Genomic DNA, 22,691 nt, shown 5'->3' with positions numbered 1-22,691 from the left:
GATCCAGCCTCCGGATGCAGTTATTAACTCCTGATCCCTTGTACCTTGTAACCACTACATACTGTCAGTGATATAGCATTACAACTGATGATCTCTTAAATGGGGAAAGAGAATATTAGAACCGAAGTATTTGCTAGATAGATATACTTGATAGATATATTGTTTTACATGGTTGCAATTTATACCTTCTTAGATCTTGGAGCTGAGTTAAGGTGGAACTGTCGGGACTCAATTAGCTTGTGGCTTCCATGATATGTTTACCACCCTTCGTTTTTTCTTATTCACAACAACCACCCTGCCCACATTTCTTCTTTCCTTTATTTGTGTTCTTCCTTCCTTCCCCTCCCAGCACACACTGGACACCCCTTATTTTCACCACTCTTTGTTTGACGTGTTCATCCTACCCTCCACTCCATGCTATATCCCATATTTTACATTTTTGTTTTTTTTGCTCTACAGAAGTGGCATTTGTGAGCTTTGTGCACCGATTTTTACCCTCTATCATTGCCATATTTTAATCTTTAGTAAAGTTTCATTTGCAGAGTTTGCTAAGTAGAAGTTTCAAACTGTAATTTTGTATATACATAAAAAAATCAGATTGGAGGTTAAAAGTGTAGGTTGCTCATGGGCTGACGATTGCAAGATGGGATACAAGATGCTCATGGGCTGACGATTGTTTGATATTCTAACAATAAATAAGAATCTATTAGATTGTTGGGTCTCACTTCCAGCACTCCTTGTTCTTCTTTATGTTGAAGGTAGTTCAGTACTCTGGCTGTATGTTTGGGGTCCCAAACCCCATTTGCAGCCCCAAACTTGCAAGGAACCTCCACCATGCTTCACGATGCCTCATTGTTGGTCAGCTCTCTAGTCCTTTTGGGAACAAAATGCCTTCTGGAACAGCCAAATATTTCAAATTTTGACTCATCAAAATGCCACTTTTCTGCACCTCAGTCCCTGTGCTTGGCCTTGTATCCATGTCGGAAGGATGGCTTTTTGACCAGAATTCTTCGTACTGTAGATGGTGTACCAGAGTCCCACTGTTTTCTGCCAATGCTGAGTGGATGGCACTGCTGGATAACTTCCGATTGTGTAAGGAAGTAATGATGTGTCTTTCATCGGGTGTCTACGGTACTCAACCCTGCCCATTTCTTCAAAAGAGCTCGGGTAGAACATCTGGAAACCCGTCTGCCTTGAGCGTTCTGCTTGGGATAGACCTTGCTAATGCAGTATAACTACCTTGTGTCTTGTTGATGTGTTCAGACTTTTGACATTCAACTTCTTAAGCAGCTTCACCTTCTTAGTGAGTTTGGCTGTTCCTTACCCAGTTTTATTCCTCCTACGCAGCTGTTTCTGTTAATGATTGTGTTTCAACCGAAATATTAAATCGCTGATCATGAGCACCTGTTTGTTTAATTGTTTAATCATAAACCTAACTATATGCCTACAAACTCCCCGACTTTGTTCAAGTGCATCTAGAAGAACTGATGCTCTTTTGAAGAGAAAGGGTGGTCACACCAAATACTGATTTTGATTAAGATTCTTCTGACTCTTTCTCAGTACTGTGTATTTTTTAATTTCATTGCCCTCTACCCATACCCATGCTATTAGGGAATATTAGGAGGGAATATTACCAAGTCTGGATCTGCTAACTGTAAGAGCCAGGGGCATATGCAGGAAACACGGCTAGCCATCTTTCTTTTGACATTATGTTGTGGAAGCTATTGTGTTGACTGATATCTGTTTGGACAGCTATGTTGAAATGCACTTTAGGGGTTTAAGGATAGAATTGTCCACTCCTTTCTTTTTGAAGATATACCTGGCTTCCGTTTTAACTGGAACTGCCACATCGGAGATAAAACTATATCCAACCCCTACACTGAGACTTAGTTTGGATTTCCCTTTGATCCCTCAGTTTAGATTGCATTGGAATACCTCTGTCGGTCCAAGACTTCATGGACTGTGCCTGCTTTGGTTTAGAAAATGTGAACCTCTACCGCTAAAGATCTTGGGGGCAAGGAAGCCGTTTAAATGGGTTCCTGATGGGAGCCTATGTGCCTTCATGATAAAATTTAAGTTTCTGCCCAGCAAAAGATAAAACTCCGAAAAATAAAATACCCTTTCAAAAATCTAACCAATGGAAGCTTGATGATGATCCTCCTGTCACTGTAAAAGTGTTTTATCTTCCTCTTTTTTGCCAAAACTCAAACATGACCATCAAAGGCTTGACGTCAGAAATTTTCCAATTATGTCTGAGAGATATGGAAACAATAAAATGGTTGCCAAGATACAGATGTATTATCTACATTCTGGCTAAGGTGGAGGTGCAAGTCTTTTAAAAAGTATTATGACACACAGATCGGGATCAAATGTAGACAACTGCTGTAATGTTTTGTTGTATTTTATACATGTTTATTGTTAGAGAAAATCACATTATCTCAAAGTTAGAAAAATAAAACACTTCATATACTCTGGGTAGACTTTAGGGTCCTTGCTACTCGTACCCTTTCCTCCTCCGTTTATGTGGCTTTGTTGAGGGTTGGGGTACAAACGTTCCTCAAGGTCTAGCTGGAAGGAGCAGAGGACCTGCGCCTCCAAAGGCACAGGTGTTTCATATCTGCTCCCCACATCGGCTCACATGTTTTGTTAACCTATATTCAACTCACCAGCAAGCCCCCAGTTTAGTGAATACTAAACCTTGGACTTGACATCATTTCCTGGTGCCACCAAAGTTTGAGATCTCTTACTTGGAAGACCACCAGGAGATGACCCAAAGTAGTATTTTTGCTGCATCCCCTGCATAGATATTGCATAGGTTCCATGGTTCTCCCCACTCCCGTTATTTGTTTGAGTGGCAGTATGTCACTTATACAATTCAGTTTTTGTTAGTATACAACAATATTAAAAAAAAAAAACTCCAGAAAAATAGAGCTGGTGAAAAATGTCACAAGCTGGTCTTCAGACATTGCATTCTTCATATGATTTCCCCAGTAGCCTGGGGCTTGTACATTTCAATAAGACAAATCCTAGTCTCTGAAGTTCTCTTTTCTCGGCACGGCTGATTTAGGAATTTAAATGTTCTGTCCCACATAACTGCCAAAAACATAGATTTTCTTTTAAACCTCTGGTGTCTCTGGCAATAGAGGATTCTTGGCTTTGAAGATGGGTGCTAAGGGAGAATGGGACATGACTTGATCTGCTTTTGCTAAGATTCCAACCTGGTTGTCATTTTACGTTTTACGGCAAATGTCACATTCCAAATTGTCCCTGACCAAAGTTCTGACAATTGCGTACAACGCATACATTATATTTTCTTTTCATTATATAGATTTTGTTTTTCATAATGTAAAAAAGTTCCTTACTTCTAAACCAAATATATCCAGGAAAATTGCAGGCTGAGAACAAAAACAAGATAATGGTTATTATAATCAATCATTTCATAGCATTTCTCCTTCTTTAAAATAATGTATCTTTCTTGAACCTCTTTCTGTATTCAAAATGATCTCTCTGTACATATTTACACACGATAGTTCATTGTTAATAACAAAGGGTTTTCAATTTTCACCCGCTATCCACCCAACATCAGTAGCTGTACTGACAAAGCTGACACCAAAAGGTTCAACAAGTGCCGTTAGAAGCAGTCAATCCTACTGGCAGGTTATCTAAGAAGGAACTGCAACCACTTGTCTACTGATATAGGGTAAAGCGTCTACATCTACGTTGACACTTACTGCTGTCCCGTGTTAGAACCAGCAAGTGTCATTATATGAAACCTTAGAAGACTGTGTCTCCTTACGTAGGTTCAACGTGCCCATGGTTTTGCCAGTATACTCTCCACTTCCTAAATTTTGAGGTCTATTTCTTAAATGCAAAGATGAACCTGCTATGGGTAGAACCTGGACAGGTGCCCACTGGTGTAACTAAAGGGACCCTGCTACTCTTTCTTCTTGTATATGTATGTATGTATGTATGTGAGCATAGATGAGTAATTCTGTGTGTGTCAGCATGGATGTGTAATTCTGTGTGTGTGAGAGAGGGAGCATGGATATGTGAGCATGGATGTGTAATTGTGTGTGTGAGAGCATGGATGTGTAATTGTGTGTGTGTGAGCATGGATGTGTAATTGTGTGTGTGTGAGCATGGATGTGTAATTGTGTGTGAGCACAGATGTGTAATTCTCTGTGTGTGTGTGAGCACGGATGTGTAATTTTCTGTGTGTGTGAGCATGGATGTGTAATTCTGTGTGTGTGTGTGAGCATGGATATGTAATTGTGTGTGTGTGAGTATGTATATGTAATTGTGTGTGAGCACAGATGTGTAATTCTCTGTGTGTGTGTGTGTGAGCACGGATGTGTAATTCTCTGTGTGTGTGAGCATGGATGTGTAATTCTGTGTGTGTGTGTGTGAGCATGGATGTGTAATTCTCTGTGTGTGTGTGAGCACGGATGTGTAATTCTGTGTGTGTGTGAGCATGGATGTGTAATTGTGTGTGTGTGTGAGCATGGATGTGTAATTCTGTGTGTGTGTGAGCACGGATGTGTAATTCTCTGTGTGTGTCAGCATGGATGTGTAATTGTGTGTGTATGTGTGTTTGTGTATGAGCATGGATGTGGCTTTTAGTTACACCCCTGCAGGTGACTCTGGTATTTACAGAATCCATGCCTCAACTGGGAAGCAAATAGCCCCAAAACTAACAGTATGGCAGCTGTAGGTGGCTTTAGTAGGACCTTTTTATATTACTTAAGACTGTAGGCCCCAAAGCCCCTGGCAGAGCTTTCATAATTAACATTGCAAAGCCTCTGCTGTGTGTTCACACTGTACTTTTAACAATCCTAGGCAGACTGAAGAGAAATATATCGCACATTTCCTCACCATTCTATCGTTCTTTGATGACGTTCTTTGAAGGACATTTCTGTTAGCAGAAGCAATAACCTAAGCTTGCAAACCGCTTTAAATTGATCTTCTTTGGTTATTACATATCCTTAAATTCAAAGTGGGACATTATGGGAAATCTGTATTATAGCTCTGCACTAAAATATATTTTTTTATTAAACATACAACTGTAGAGAAACTGCTCTCGCTTTTCCATGTGTGTATAAATACCCCTGCTGCCTACGGTAGTTATTTCTCGTCTATATAAAAGTGTGAACTGCCATTTAACTAGTAATCAAATGATCTTCATGGTTATAGAAGAAGAATGCTACAGCGGATCAGACCCATTTGGTCCATCTAGTCTGCTCTTTTTCCCTGGTGTAAAGACCTTAATCAATCCTTGGTCTAAGATTCAGACGAATGGAACCTTAGTTCTGTATTTAGTTATGCAGGGTTTGCCGCACATGCCGCATGATAGCGATAAAAATGACACCTTTATATAACAAAAACCACAAAGCTGTTAAAATCAGGTGGAAAAAAAGAAGCCGCAGTAAGAATTGTTGACGATGCCTGTTTATTTGCTAATTCTTAAAGCTAGGTGAGATACAGGACCGGTTTAAAAGGTTTTTTTTTGTGTACGGATGATGCTTTTTGCAAAGCATAAATTGAACAGGCAGTTTTAGGTTAACAGAATGCATCTTCCTTTTGTAAACCATATAGCCGTCCCTTCTCCTGCAGGGAAGAAATTTGTTCATGGCGTAAGTCACCCCCCCCCCATTACCTCCCTTGCTCCTCCACTCCAAACTCCTCTGCCATGTCTCAGACACCCCGGAGGGCCTGACATGGGGAGTTTGCGTCTTCTGCACATTGTGCATCCCGCCATCTCCTGACAGCTTCAGAAGCAAGGCTATCTTCCAGAACAAATGTCTCTTCTGATCTATAGCAAGGCAGCTTTAACTAAAGCCTATAACAATATGATCCCAATAGCCCAATATGAAAAGATTTGGGGGGGGGGATGGGCAAGAATTTAATGAACTAATAGTTGGAATTAACTCATTTTCCAGTACGTGGAAATCTTTAAGATAGATACCCCTGTGTGCGCTCTTTTAAGTCCTTACCTGGGGAAAGAGTTTGGCTTTTTGTTTGACAAACCACCTCTGATACTTGTGTCAAGGCTTCTCAAGAAGCGTCTGATCACCAAAGGAGTTACGATGTCAAAGATTTAAAGGGAATTTGACGATAGAAAAGGGTTTTCTTATCTGACACCTTCAGATGTACAGCGGTGTCATACGGTTCAGAGTTATATGACATTTAAGGACCAAGTTTATTCTTTTATTAAATGTTTTATGGATCTATAAGAATTCATTGGTGAGACTCATTCTGTCTTTCTACATTATGATTATTAAAGCCCTAAGCGGGTGGCTTTCATTGCTCACCAAGTGGAGTCTACGGATCATTTTACGGCACATAATGAGCCATTAAAAAAGGAATATATAGGTAGAGCCATAGGGTATGGGCCCTTATGCAAAATGTTGGGCTTTCTCCCGGTGACAGAAATGTGATGCATTATCGATGATTTAAAAGTGAATATAGATGGTGGCTTTAGAACCTAATGGCTCTAAATACAGAAGGAGTCGGGAGACAGCTGAGGCAGAGATCCTGCTGATTGGAACAGTCCATTGGTTGCCATGGTGATAAGATCACTTTTGAACCTTTTGCACTAGAATCAATTTATGCCCGTAACCTCTTTGTCTCCGCTTTTCTGAGAGCAGCACCTGAGCTAATGAAAAATCAATGTGAACTCTAGGAGGCGATTTTAAAATGTGAGTGTACTCATTAAAAAAGAAACGTGGCCCTGAATAAGAGAATTTTCTGGAATGAAAATACAGAGCCCGCTCCAGAAACGATCACGACCCTTCTTAAACCTGTATGTAAAATTGATGCCATTAAGTGTGAATTGCACTCATTGCAATTTTGTAAATGGCCAATACGTCAACCCTAAGCAAGTATATTGATGGCAAAGAAGTCCACAGGACAGGATCAATATGGTGGCTCGGTATGTAAAAAAAACACTACATATCGGCTTTGGGTCTATCTATGGGAAATAAAATATTAATAGGGAACCCACTTAAGGTGAGAACTGGGCAGATACTACTTTACACATAAACGTGGGGGGAGGCTAATTGCTCCGATTTCAAAACACCATAATAAAAACTCCCCAACACACCCCTGAAACAGATCTGTTTCTGTGTTCCAACCTGCTTAGGTCATATTGCCATGGAAACTGTATGCCGAAGTACCTACCTTATTAGTATTATATTATATTTACACATTTATTTTTAGTCTGCGTGATGTAAAGTAGACTTTTGAATGGCCTTTTTCTAATATCTTCGTTTTGTAATCATTGGCCATGATAGGAGGTGATGTCTCGTACCAAAGGCTCTGTTCTTGAAAATACCCCCAAAAAACAGAAAATGTGGGCGTTTCCATGGCAAAACCGATAATCATAGGGCTACCTGAAGAGGGAGAGCTCGGGGGAGCAGGAGCCTGGAAGCTCTCAGGTGGGATTCATAGAGATCTGGGGTAACAAAGGACTAATTTGCCCTGTGGGAAGTGTCAGGTTGGTTCTTGGTCAATGGCCAAAGGCTGTAGGTAATCGTTAAGGCGGTGGTCAAATATTACGTATGGAGCGTCCACGTTACTTGTTTGCTACATCAATATTTGTGGAGGTTTTCTACGTAAGGGGTACAAAGGTCAGTTCATTTAGAAAATGTCTTCAGTATGCAAATGAGGTAATTAAAGGAGACCTGTCACGTAAAAAGAAAGGTCACGCTAATCACCAGAGCGGTATTTTAACATTTCCTTTCGCTTTAACACACTGACACTTTATATAACATATCCAACTCGTGGCCACACAACATATTTCCCATAATGCACCTGGCCTCTTCTTTATGACCGGCTGCTCGTTTTGGAATTTTTTTTAATATTTTATAATTTTAAATAAATAGAACAGTAATCAGGTTCTCCAGATGCCATACATTATATTAATTTAAGTGGAAAGTAGGTCTAAATGTTTAATCAGAAATGTCTAAAAAGCTTGATGATTGCAGGTCTATACAAATCAAATAATAATAATAAAAATAATAATTGCTAACTAATGTCTGGAGGGAGTATTGAGAGAGCGGTATAGTTTATAGGATAAATTGTAACTTTTGGTCACCAATAAGGGTCCATTACTGAAAATCCGGAGAGATGCGTTGAAAAGTGCAAGGATAATAAAAACGGCCCTCGTGGGTTATTGTATTGCCGATAACTTGTGTTTAAGTCCCATGGCTTCTTTTGCATTCTGTTATCATACGGCATCCAGCTCACCGGCTTATGGTTATTTGTAGGTTATTTACTCTTTTTAAGGGCCATCCTTTATTGGTCCTCTTGGCCTCTTTGGTTTCTATACCTAAAGGTCACAAAGACTCGTTAGCAATGATTTTGAATTCACAGTCAAGCATCCAATGGGTTTGGTGGCCAACAAGCCTCTCCGCCATCTAAACATTACTTGAAGCCCAAATTGAGATGCATGGGGTTCTCCTGATGCCCGTGTAGCCTGGCACCGTGTACAATCCACGGACTGGCCCACATAAATCAATTCAGAGGCACTTTTTACATACTGCAGTTGTCAAAGACAAATTAATTGTTAACCTCTTAAATACTAGAGAAGCTTGCAATCCATCACAGCGGACAAAGAGTTAATTTTGACATAGTGTGCGAGCACAATTAGCTGCACACTTCCAATTACCAGTGCGGCACGGCAATTAGTTCCAGTGTGCTCGTTAGCTGCGCGGCAGAGTAATTACATTTCTGTAATTACTTGTATCCACGCAGATTGCGATCAGTCGCTTGGAAATTTGCGCCCGGCATAAAACATGGCACTAGGTTCGGCAATCGCCGGGGCTTAGTTACCGATGTTAACGGCCAACGGGAGGGCAAAGGGGATTTCTGGCGTTCCAGCAGAAACCTCACACCTGAATACTCCATAAACGAGATGATCTGCCTAAACAGAAGATGCTCCCATTTTATGTGTGTGTACACGGTGACCTTTAAAATACACACGGCTGTCGTAAAAAAAAAATGGAATGTGTGCGTTTTCTGCCACTGATACTCTTTAGAATTCTCCTTTATGATTTAATTGGCTGAGAAGAGGAAACAAGGGCCAATTAAAATAAAGCTGCGCTCCAATCACTTTGCTTTATTGTTTCTGCATTCTCTCCAAAACTCGTTTGATTTGCATCATTTAAATAAGTAACAAGTAAGCCCCCTCTTTTAAATACACTTTTAAACCTAGAAGAGCAGTTCATGTTCTTTAACATGCCATTTTTGGTAAACAAGTAGATTGAAAAACCATGTTCTACAGGACTTGGAATTTCAGTTATGAGCAGGGCCGGCCCTGCCATGGAGCAGAGTGGGGCAATTGCCCCAGGCGGTACTTTGCCACCCCAAGGGCCTTTTTTTATCAAGTTGTCAGTACCCGCTCGGCGCCCCTCTCTCTCCTTTGCTAGCCCTCTAGCTCAGTCTCGGTTCCGGCTTGTAATGCTGAGCGCCGGAATATGACATCATTTCCGGCGCTCAGCAGTGAAGCAGAGCAGGGAGACTCTCGCCGCAGGACTTCTGGAAGGTAAGTGAAGTACAAAGGGGGGAGAGATAGGGTAGATAATAGGGAGGCAGGGAGAAGAAGGGTAGATAATGAGCAGTGGCATCAGCAGGGAGGGCGGCATTTCAAACTTCGCCCCAGGCGACATTATGTCCTGGGCCAGCCCTGGTTATGAGTATGATACTCCATAAGTGAACAAAACCCATTAAGGTTCGAATTAATGTGGAATAGGAACTAAGCGACTCCCAAATTTTCGTTTTTGGGGATTTTGCTGAGAGTTATGTGAGTTGTAGGCATATTAGCTAACAGGGCTGGATTGGCGATTCCGCTCACATACCTACAACATTAACTATTATATATCATGTCAGGAGAACCTCCTCCCTTCTGCATGACATTTATAAAAGATTAAGTCAGCAGGGTTTGATGCTGAACCAAAGCGTTCCTGCACTATGCAATTTTTATAGATGTCTTGCATTAAAGCGGCTGACGTCATCACCCCAGAACATGTTGGTGCCGTATCAATAAATAATAGTTACAATGTGTCTCAGGCTACATTATGTCAAATGGAGGCAACGCCGTCAATAATAATTATGTCTGTAATAATGCATACCAAATAAACTAAAAAAGAACGCTCTAGTGTATAGTGACATATGTAAAGAAATTCTGCTGTGTTACCATACTAGAAGTAGGAAGAAATTCTAGTTTTCAGGTAGAAAATGAAATGCTGTCAAAACGAAATATTTAATTGTCCCCTGTGGAGCCATGCTCGTTCTGCGCAACCTACAAAATCCTGTGGTTTGGCCAAGTGGCCATGTGGCCATTACTCACAAGTGATGGAAGCATTGAGTTTTGCCATCTTTTTAAATTTTTGGTGGTTTTCTTGTGTATTATCTACGCTTTCAGAAGGAATGAGGACTGGTAACCACCCCTCTCAGATCACGTCATTGAGAAACTGTTGTAGTCCTACAAACACCAAGTAAACATTGTGCTATAAGAGTCAACCGTCAAGCTCCTCTAGTGGTTCACGAACTAATGGATGCCGTAGCTGTCAACGCTAACGGCTGAGCATGTTCCGAATAATGAGTCCCTGCCAAGTGCTATCAATAGACAAGTATGGTGACCTCTCAGCAGGACGTGACCGCTACCCACGGCATAAACAAAGGCTACTCCAGAGACAAAGATTCCAGACGTGTGCCAGTGACATTTTTCTTTATAATCCCCATCTCACGTTGTGGTCACAGTATAGTCATAGGAATCCAGCTGAAGTCTTTCACTCATAGTAATCAAACTGAACTCTTTCACATCTTCATGACGATCCATGCCATCATGAAAACAGTGGGCGTTAAAGTCACTGTGAAGGCATGGAGCATCGTTGGCATCCTCCACCCTTACCTGTTGGCTCCCACTGTTGGAACCAATAGCATAATTTTTCGGTCATGTTAGTGTTATGATCACATATCACAAAGATTGGGGCGGAATGAGGACAGAAGAGTCCCAAAGAGAAGTTGGGAGTGCACTGTAGGAGTGGTGGCAGCCTGACTCACTACGGACATTATCTCATCAACCCACATTAATGCTGTAATTATGTGTTGCTGTAAGTGGGCGTAAAATACAGTGTATGTTGAAAAAAAAATGTAACAAAGTTTATTGTATTTATCTGTTACCCGTTGGGTGTCTCTTAAGCCTCTGTTGAGCTCTAGGTCTGATTTAAATGTATATTAGAGCAGTTTCATATCCCTTAAACGATTTCTTGAGGTTCTTGATTCAAAAGAATTCTGGTTAGCCAATGAAAAAAGGAAAAATAGAACAGGTGAGGCTTTTCAGTAGGAATATAGAGCACAGTGTCTTTAAATAGACTTTTGCAAGGTCCCTCTCTAATAGCATACAGCCTGACACAATGTCACAATTGCTATATTTTTATCTGTTGCATGAAAATTGAGCTGGCTAATAATAACAGAAATTGGATCCCCTCTCGTATAGCAAATCCCAAGTGGAGGTTCATTATCATCATGCCTTTCCATTCCGCCCTTCTAACCAGCACATAGAGATATCTGATATGTTTCTACATGCCAATGATTTGTTAGGAGTCAGTCGCTTATAAGACCAGCGCTAATGGAATGATATACACACAAAATGGAATGATATGACACACAAAAGAGTCACATGGAAGTGTGTATAATCCCTTTCTTGGTAAACCGTTCTATCTTAGGAGATAAAGGCCTTAGCGTTTTGTTGCTCGAAGGCAGTTTCCTAGATGAAAAATTGCTTTTTGATGTCAAGGCTCCTACAGTGGTATTAATGAGAAGCTCCTCATCAAATGAGATAAGCAACCTAATGGAGAAACAACCGAAATCTGTGTCGGTCTGAAGGTACTTGCATCAAGGGGAACATTTACATCATTATGAAGGGTCAACCCTGGCAAGTGTCTTCTGCAAGAAGACAGAGCTGGGCTTACATAATGCATAGATCAAATGCCGATGTTGACTTTCAAGAAATCTCCTCTTAACGACAAAACATGCATTATGCGGGACCTGCCAAGCTCCATGCAGGAGAAGTTCTGTGCGGTTGGTCCTTCTTAATGCAAAGTGAAGCCGATGAGCTGAAACGGCAACTCTCCTGCTGAGCTCTATTTGGAATTTTAGGAACCATTATGGCGAGTTCCCTAACCTCCCCATTTAAATACGAGTAACGCCAAAATCAGAGTGCAGAAAATATAAAACAACAAAAATTATAAATTTAGTGTAGAAAACATCTAAAACCTTAAATATGGAAAATAAACTGGTACCCTCAGGACTTGGTCCTAAAGATTTCTTGTAATTCATAAAAGACAAAGTAAAAAATAAAATGTAACTTTATTTAAATATTCTTTAAAATTAATATTCAAAATGATTTAAATACAAGAAACTAAATTAAAAAGATAATTGACTTTAATAGCCAAAATAAAAATCTAAAAATTTTATCCCAAAATAAAAATCACAATTACTCTATCTTCCTATTAATATACATTGTTGTATAGGAACATCATGTTATACGATACGATGCTAAGCAGACCCCTGGTATGTTTGTAGCCCTGATGAAGTCATAGCTGATGAAGCAAATGCATTAAATATAATACTGTAGCCAATAATAATAATATAATTAACCCTGTAATTTTAATTATTCTTTTGGTTTCCCTACTGATTTTGGGTTCTTATAGACTAAAAGATAAGCTTTATTTAAGATGATCATATCCTTTTCGAAACTAGAACATTGAAAATGTTAAAGTCTTTGCCAAAAGCTATCCCACAACATCTAAAAGTATATTGAATCTGAGAAATATGACATCACAGGGGCCACAATCACATTTCCTGGACACGTCTAATAATTTTTAAACTCGGTGGATTTCGGCTTGGTCTGTAAGGACCATTGAAGGCGAAGGAAAGAAGAGACATTGACAGATAGGCAGTTTCCTTCTCTCCTGTCTGCTGGAAGACGCTGACCTTTCAGCAAAGGGAACTGTGTGAAGGAGATAAGAATATTTAACAGCAATTAATGTCATGTCAGATGATGAGAAACAAGAGGCAGAGTCAGGCAGACGGAGCCCAGGCTTCCCACCTGCAGATACTGGCTACAAGAAAAATGTCACTAAAACACTATCTACGCCATTGCCTTGGGGCTAAGGAGAGAACGTAAGACCAAGCTTACATAACCAGAGGGATCAGAAGTTAAGCCGTAGAGAGAGAGGAAGCCGACTTTACTGGAATACAGCGGTGTCTTCTAAACCAGAAAATGATGAAACCCATGAATGAGGTTGGAATTCTGGGGGAAATCTCTGTTAACAATGCTTCATGAAATGACTCCTTGTTGACTCAGGCAGTACTGAGCCGGCAAGACGGACCAAAAGGTCATCCGCCATCAAATTCGATGTACATCACCATTGGCTTCAATGAGAACACACGTGGGGCAGTTGAGGAGAACTCTGTGTTTGCCTTTATCTTTTAGTCTAGCTAAAACTCTAGGGGTGGAAATAGACCTCTGCCCGTATATCTGTGGGCCTTCGATTGTGAGTGGTGAGATGTGTCAGGGCACATAAGTTGCATGTGGAATCTGATGTGTAAATATCTTTAAAAACTCAGAATGAGGCTTTCAGAATCAGGATGAGATGGGGTCAAAACGTGGTGGGGTGGAAAATAAAAGGAATGTCAGAGACGGGTACATATTATACTTGCTTGATGGTCAGAGCCAATGGGCTGACATTCCTGTACACACCAAGTGCAACGCTGCTGTTAGTATACTTTTCACTGACAGCTTTTGGCTCCAGGAGAAGTACTGCTATGAGACCTCCGTCATAGAGCCGCGTTTCCTGGGATCTGTCCTTGGTGCTGACAGACGGCATTCCCCATTCTGGTGCATGATATTCGGTGGAACTGGTGTTAATGTAATCCTGTATCAGCAGTTCCACAAAATCAGCTGGTGGTAGCAAATGTGTGGAGCTAAATAATGGGAAAGAAAGAAAATCCCCAAATCTTTTCTCTTGTTTAACCACTTCGCTCCCTGAAGATTGAGTGAATGAATTCACAGATGAATGTCATGTGACCTCTTCGCTTTGCCAACATTCTAAAAGCTCTTTCGCTATTTCGTGTTCTCGGTGGCTTCCCGAGGTTGATTAATGAGCCAGACAAATGATTACACCCGGGATTAATTATGTTTGCGTTTGGTGATGGAGCGCTGGACCAAAGCTGGTCCGCAGACATTTCCTGCTCATTCATCTTCCGCCCCCAGTGATGTATTGGCTGGGAGAAGAACGATCCTTCTTCATACTGTACGATTATCATGAGCTGCAAGTCGCTGGCACCAGCCAAGTCGCTGGCAACTATTAATATTACTCAAGTGTCCATTCATATAGATCACTCCCACTTGACAGTAGCACCGGGTTTTAATTCCTACACATGCTTCTCTACTCAAATATGTTTGAGACTACTGTGAAGACCACACCAATGTCCATCTTTAAATCCCATGAGACGGGAAGGATGTTTGCCTGTTTATCATCGCCAGGTTCCTCATCTTTGTTGACAATGGGTTTCCAAAATATTATTAATTTGGTAGTAATGTTGGACGGACGATTATTGTATCAACCATAGTAAATCAACCCACTTGCTTGCAGGATTCATATCAAGTAGTTTTAACCGATTCTTTTAATACTGTTTACAGCATATTTAATAGATTCCCATTCTATTTATTATTTCTCCCATTTGTGAACGTAATGCCCCTCTTTGATGGGAGCTAAATCTGGTTGCCTTTGTGGAGGGACTGGAGATGATTTGCCACTTTTTGCCACATCTTACAAATTGCACCCGTTTCAACCGATTCCACATTCTGACCAGAATGCCAGATTACAAATAACAGAGGATCTATTCTGTAAAATGAATTTTGGCCCCAATCTCCGCATTTGGTCAACGCCGATCTAGAAATCAAGATCGGAGATGAAAGCAAGAAGCTTGGTATACATTAGTTTTTAATGTATACGTTAAAAAACATTGATATTACCCAAACCATTCAACTATATTAGGCTTCTGTACATTAATACAGTTTCAAAGAGCCGCTTCCAACCACAACCTGGGATATGAATATAGTAAAAACGTGAGCCTTTGTTAACACGTGCTTCGTTGCGCATTGTCATGACATTCAATTATTATTGCTAATTTTAGTCGCTCATGAATATTCACACAATCATCCTCCAACACGCAATTTACATTGAAACCAAAGCTTAACCACTGAAACCGGACTCGCCAAGCCATATGTTTGTCGTAGCTCTGAAATTTAAACTACCGTAAGTGATATTTTATGTATTCTATACTCGAGGAAGCCTGATATTATCTCGACGTTCTATAAAGGCTACATTTATATATTCCATGTAATTTTTGTTCTATGTCCTGTTGCTTTCGGATATTTGTTGCCGGTAGAGTTAGACTTTTTTTCTTTTTGATTTTCCTTGCTTTGTCGATTATCCCTCTTGCATTGCTGGCGGGTCAGACCCCTTTGGGAATGTGTATATGGAGATTATTATTATTAGTGTTTTATTTAGCGCCGTGATAATCCGTAGCGCTGTACAATGGGTAATGCTTGGTAGCGGCTTGGCCTGGACAGACAGAAGATATTTGGGGGATGAAATGTCAGAGCAGACATCTGTCATCTGCCACGGGCTTCTCCCTGATGCTGAAAACCTGATGATATATAAGATGGTGAGAAGGGGTGGAAGTGTTGATGGAAATGTACTTTACCGTATATATATATATATATATATATAGCATAAGAGGTTATTGTGGGTATAAATTAACTTTTACATTTGTAAAGAATGAGGTGTATTACATTACGTTTATTTATTGCGGCGCAGCGGGTTCTGTAGCTATAAGGGGACGGTGAAAATTAACAATAACATTCAAACTGAGAATATGCAATCTGACAATAAGTTTAACACTCGCAAGCATTTCGTGAGAACGCTTTTGTGAGTTTACAATCTATAAAAGGTATCATTCAATATATCATTTAATATATATATATATATACCGTAATATATCTGGTAGATTCAGTTTGAGTGTGTTTTGATTCGAAAATGGCCAATTATATGTTCAGTATCGTATCATTTAGATTGTAAGCTCTAGTGAGCAAGTTCCTGACTTCAAAGTGTTAATAGTATATCGACTAGATAGGGTGATTTTGATGGCAGGGTCTCTGTTAACAGCTGAAGGGAGGAAGAGGAAATTATAGCGTGTGTCATGCTACAATTTCAATGTAATAGGATTGTAATACCACAAAGTATGAATAACACAACAAATACAAGGGATCAGCAAAAATATATCACATTTACTAAAAAAAAAAAACAAGCAATGCATTTTTCTGCATTCTTCGATGGTAAGGAAAATTACCTTTTTATCATTTTTTTTTTGCTGTATCTCTGTAAAGTTTGTATTTGTTCTGATGTCTGGCTTTTTTTTTTTACATATAGAAGTTATTTATTTTGTTATATTGAATGTATTGTCCGAGAAATGGGTTGTCGGGGACCCATGAGGTCCAAACTTTTTTAGATTTCTTAAATACCGGTACAATATTAGAAGCTAAGTGTCCTAAATGTGTAGGTCGCTAAGCTGTTAGAAAGATTTTATATCCCTTTAACGCAAAGTTTCCGCTTCAGTATTTGGAACAGATGGGGAAAGCAGAATAAATATGCGCTCGGCTGGCACTTGGACAAAGAGCACTAAAGGTTTTAATAATATGAATGCCGCTCTCTGTGTGACCTCACCATATGACAACGTTTGCCAACCAAGAAGTCTACTCCAGAGCTGGCTGCGTATGTTGCTCCATGGCGGCAAAAGGAGAACCATCATACGTACAACCATGTTCTTAATCTAAACATTTTATCGCACTTGTGCAAACATAAAGATTTTTCTTCCAGCTCTAGGCTAATAAGGACTGTTTAGCTGACAGCTTTCCTTTACAGAACCGACCAGTCTTCACTTTAGGGCACGGCCCCTTGTACTGGTGCTTAACGGATCTAAGCGGGATCCGATGGGCTTCTGTGTCTAAAAGCTGCGTAAACTACCATCGATCTTTTAGATGCTCCAAGATAAACAAGGACACATCCCTTAAGAATATTCTCCCTTCTCTGTCTACAGCTGGAGCACATCGCTGGCCGTGACGTCGTTGGACTCCAAAACCCTCCCTGTGTTTGATAACCAAAAACCCATTTCAGGTAAGACTTCATAAAGGATCTTCTACTCCACCCAAAGTGGTCCATCTTGGTGTAGATATGGAGAACTATAAGCAACAAATCCAAGATCTAACAGTTTTTATTTTCAGTTGATCTTGTAGATATATTTATTTTGCAGATGATCGGGTTTCTATTATTTCATAATTCTTTTGTTTAATGTCCGATACTCTTGCTTGGAATGTTACTTATTGACGGCGTTACCCATTCATAGTGAAATCATCCTACAATTTCAGCGGGGTGAGGTTACATCCCCGTACATTTTCATCAACATATATGTTTTTGCATCCATGATCGGATTTCTATTATTTGTAAATTCATGGTCAGAAATGAACCACAGCTCCAGAAAAGGGGGGCATTGGGTGGAGGAAAGAGGGTTATCCCCTTCCTAAAAGGGGAAACTTACACGTGAGCTCCTTAAGAATAGTTATTCATTGCTTGCGGCTCTCGTTTAGCTATGTGGTCTGAGCTCCGGTTCAGCGCTGGTAGAGCAGGAACTCCTAAGGAGAATTTCAGGAGCCGGTAGAGTTGCCAGTGAACTGGAAGTGATGCAATGAGACACTCGGGCCTTCACCGGTGACTCACAAATTGCCTCGATGCACAGCAGAGCAGCCGTACTGCTTGCCAGTTCTCCGTGCCGTCGACTCGATGCCTCAATGCCTTTAGCAGTCACAGACGTAACAACGATAGTCCAGGGGTTGACGAATTTGTGGCGGCATATATATATATATATATATATATATATATATATATATATATATATATATATATATATATATATATATATATATGAATTACCATGAACCAGGACAGGTCACTATATAACTTGGTCAAGAGGTGTCAACAGGCTTTCTTATTAAATGAAAACCTTTAAGGCAGGTGACTACTGAGATTTGGAACTTCTGTAATAAGCACAGGACTGCCCTCCCGGCTGCTTTTAGAATATAACTCCGTCAATCCCACGACAGGGCCAGAGAGTCAAAAAGGGATCTGAAGACCAAAAAGTTGAGTATAGTCACAAGACCAAGACCTATACCTGATGAGTGCCTCGCAGTCCAAGGCAGTCCCTGCGTGAACTTTCATTTGGTTCCAGGTGTTCACCATGTGCTGGTCTTCATGCAGTTAATGGGCTATGCGTTTCCCAAAAGACTTTCAGTATCTGTATTGTGTGGTCTGGAAGCACAATGCTGATTTGTCACTTTTCTCAAGCCCTACATTTTATACTTCTATACATTAAGTTAACCCATGAGTATACCTATGTAATGATGTTTACGGACCTGTGCAGTATGTATTATATGTATGCCACGGGATCACGTCTTGGCTTTGTCGTCTCAGGATCGTTATACTTATTCCTCTGCTTTAAATTAACTTTCCTTATTGTTAAGCTGATTGGTTCAGGCAACCTTTGCAAGGTGGGGGTTCAGAGAGCACAGACTGCTTCTGATCTCAGCTTCCACAAGTAAACTTAAACTAAATATCTCTAAAACAATAACACCGGATTCCAATCAATACAAGCCATAGGTAGTTTTTAATTAAATAATGCAGATTTGAAGGGGCAGTAATGAACATTTTTATCATGCAGCTTGTTTAGCGCGCTAGCGCCTGTTGTAAAAGTCCTAACGCTCTAGGCTCCTGAACAAGATAATGTGCTAGCAACCTGGGAGGGGTGAAGCCAATCTGCTCTTCACAACAATCTCCATATTAGGCATGGTGATGTCACAAAGAAGTGGCATCAACTCATCTTTACTCTGCTTAGATTTGCAGTTCTGCTACAACATATAGATTATTTGCTTTGCTACGATCATCATTCGCAAAAAATATTAAACAGTGGAGAAAAAAAAACAGGATAGCAGTGACATAGAGAAGCTATCCTGTTGAGATGATACGTTTGTGTTACCTTCTGGTCATAAAAGTGTTAACTACACCTTGTACCCACTACCCCTGCCTTTGTTTATTTTTTTTTTTATATTTCCTAAACCAGTTACTCCAGAGCCGTGTAGGAACGAGTTTTTAGAAAGAGAGTGAAAGTGGTAATGATGAAAATATTGATTTTGTAAAGAGAAAAGTCGCTTTAATCAACTGCATCCATCTGCCCCACCAGGAGGGATGCTGGGGAGGAAGGTAGTATGAACATTTCCTAAACTGCCCCCCCTTCTAAATGGACCTGCTGGCGGATAGATCCGGGATGCCGGTCTCATCCATCACTGCTGCAAATAAAGCAAGAGGGATGGAGCCTCCGCCGATGGGGGGGAGGAGGCGACAGAGAAGGTGTGGGGAGAGAGTGATGAGACTGCTACAACAAGGCGGGGAGGGAGGGTATGATGGGAAATAAGCATGACTTATTGGCTGCTCTGTTGAAATTTAACCCTTTACATGACGTCCGCTGAATGAACCTCAAAATATTTTTATAGGGTAATAAAAACCTCTAAAATGATCTATTGCATGCATGTATTTTGCTCTAAAGAGAATCGACATCAGCATAAATAAAAGGGTTTTCAGTATATCGGCATGGAATAGCCAACCGGGTGCTTGACCGAGAGCTAACAATCCATTTAATATACGGTACGTTCCTTTTAATAGTTTACCGGACCCCGTAACACTGCGTCAAATTTAAAAGCCGAAATGAATGTCTTGTTGCGCAATAATTGATGCGTTACTTTGTGTCCAGGCATTCGTTAGGATGGACGAACCACGGTCCGTACAACCTGAACAATGGCTGAGGTGATGAGAGTTGTAGCCCAGATCCACTTGCGGCGCCATCATCTGCTCACCATTACTCTAGTGGTGTCACTAAGCAGCGTTCTTGTTTCTTGTTTGTGTCCTTGGCTCACACGCAACTAGGTCTCAGCGGGAAAGATTCCTGCCACAAGACCCGAGCAGACACCCCGTGCACCTGATCTACATAATGAGATTTTATTTGCATATGGAACTTGTATACAAAGATATTTCGTCTGGTACGAGTCCAAAACTTAATCCCAGATTCGCTGATTTTATTTGTTTTTATTTGTAATTTTCAAGGGGAAAAAATTCTATCTGAAATGAAAAAAATAAGCTGACCTTAGAATAGCCTTTCAAACTTTTCCTACATACTGCTACGTTTCTTTTTTTGGCAGACGTTCACATGGCGTTGGCTAATTATCTTTCCACTAGACATAGCAGAGATCCAACTGCTAAGGAAGTCTCTGGAACCAAATATTAGTCGATGACCGGTTGATGATTTTTGGATTTGCAACCCACGAGTCGTTACTTCCATCCTGTTAAGCTCAGCTGTTGGCGGCAGCTATTTTTTTTTGAGAGAAGTTCTTAAGTGGCAGCCCCGGGAGTCTAAGTGATCCTGTGACATCAATTAAACCTTATCGATCACAAGACAAGTGTACGGGGTAGCTGCGCTCCTTTTCTTGCTTACAAGGGCAGTCTTCTTCATTCTGTACTTTTACGTACTGTTGTGTGAATGAATGGAGGAACGCCAGCTAAGCATGTGAACAGGGACCTTTAAATGCAGGTTCTGATGGCCTTGAAATTTCACGGAAGAACGTTCACAGAAATATTGTCTTTGTTTCCCATTTAGTGAATATTGACAGTGTACACGGAATAGGGCTAACACACCATGAAGAATTTAAGATGCTGGTGGAAGTTGGCTCCTAATTGCTTTGCTACATAGATGCAAACCGGGACCATCTTTTAATAAATTATGGACTGGGTTTCCCAGAAGATGGCTTTTTAGAGTATTTGTTTGTCTACGTAGAGGGGCACATAAATGAATTTAGTGTTGATTGCTCCATATAAACCACTCTTCCCCGCACATGGGGTTTGTGTGCGCAGTAGGACAGCCACTGGATCTCATGCAGAGATTTATGGCTACCAAAATGCGCTGTTTGTACTCCATGGCTCCGGTACGAGGCTCACGGCCAAGGTAATTCCACTGTGCAGTTTGGTTGGTAGATCCATGAGAAGCCCCAGATGTTTAAATCGACAATTTCAAATCAAGAGTCTTAAAGGTGATGTTCCCATGTACGGCGATCCTTCTTTCTTCTGGCTGGTGAGATTAAGGACCGGAAAGTTTCTCTACTCTCGAAGCCCAAGTGCAATTCATAAAATAGGTTCGGTTAATTAACAGAAATCGCAGATCCATAGGGAGATGACCCCCGGCCAAAGAATTTCATGTTAGCAGTTCAGAAAATCTATACAGACTTTTTTTCGATTATTACTTACAGTTTGCGTATGGTAATTCATACCCTGCCGAGATCAGCAGGTTATACGTTAATATTGATTAAAATCACACCTGACATGGAATATTTTGATGCTCTGTGTATAGCCCTCGACCTGAAGTGAAGATTGTTTTCCCAATGATATTAGGAGAATAGATAGCTAATGCCTTCAACAATTAATTTTAGGAACTCTCACAGTTTAACCTTGATTTTGCCCCAATCTCAGTGTCTCGGGGTGAAGGGTCAGATTCTCAGAGTCACGTGGTCTGGGAACGGACTCCTTCCTTTTTTTAACCTGCTGTGATCATATAAAAGATTCCCAGTTGGCGCTTTTGCATTCATTCATAGAACATTCATGAATGGGCTATTAAATAGGTAATATTTCCAGATCATCAGTGTCGGCTCATTAAGAAAGTTCCCAGGTATGCCCACTACGGTGGCAGAAAGCAGGATCAGGAGCCAGGAATGGATAAATAAAAGAGTTCAAGCATGCTTATTAAAAAAAAGAAATATCATTCATAACAGTTATGAGGGTTAGAGACTAGAGCTTCTATTTATTAGACACTGTTCTAAAACAAGAAAATTGGGTCACATTATGAGGTCTCCTGGTTATTATTTAAATATTGACATTATAGCCATCACTCAATGAGATCTCCAAAGTGCCAATGCATACGTTGGTTAACTGACATCCACCAATCTTTAATTTTTCATGGTCACCATAATTCCTACGATTAAAGGAAGAAATTTAAGTAGAAGCGAAATCGCAATCATGTGACCAACATACCTGTGAACCCTCCAGGTTTGACCTGGAGTCTCCGGGTGGAGTTTAGCTTCCCTGGGTCTTCGGGTCAGTTTCTTTCTTTCTCCCAGCAGGTGGGGGAGGTGTTTTTTTCTATGCTTACTTCCCACCCACTTAAGGATGTCTCTATGCAGCAAGCCCCACCCCCTCATCAGGCCACTCCCACCAAAATGGGGTAGCCAACCCTTTGTCTCCTCCTCGTAGAATCTAAGCCCTGTTCATAACAATTTTAGCAGCACACAAACTAATAGAAAACAACAACTACATAAATGGCATTAAAAATTGACAAGCTTATGTATAAATAAATAGTCATTTTCGTACAAAGCTTAAAATGTGGTATTATCACTTCAGCAACCTATGGAGCTTACCTGCCGATTGGAGGTCATAAGAACGCATTTCCAAAATATGTAACATAATCCCTTT

The 22,691-nt window shown here is 40.5% G+C and overlaps 1 protein-coding gene across 1 annotated transcript in view; it reads left to right on the top strand.

The window, feature by feature from the left end:
* RALY (RALY heterogeneous nuclear ribonucleoprotein) overlaps positions 1–22,691 on the top strand; it is a 61,437-nt gene that overhangs the window by 7,868 nt on the left and 30,878 nt on the right. The window contains exon 2 of the mRNA XM_053452837.1: positions 17,170–17,246. The gene's annotated coding sequence lies outside the window, so the exon portion shown is untranslated. The remainder of the gene's footprint in view (positions 1–17,169; positions 17,247–22,691) is intronic.

The sequence above is a fragment of the Spea bombifrons genome, chromosome 13 (assembly GCF_027358695.1).
Source record: "Spea bombifrons isolate aSpeBom1 chromosome 13, aSpeBom1.2.pri, whole genome shotgun sequence".
Classification (NCBI taxonomy): domain Eukaryota; kingdom Metazoa; phylum Chordata; class Amphibia; order Anura; family Pelobatidae; genus Spea; species Spea bombifrons.
The sequence above is the reverse complement of the archived record's forward strand: the minus strand, read 5'-3'. Positions and strand labels throughout refer to the sequence as shown.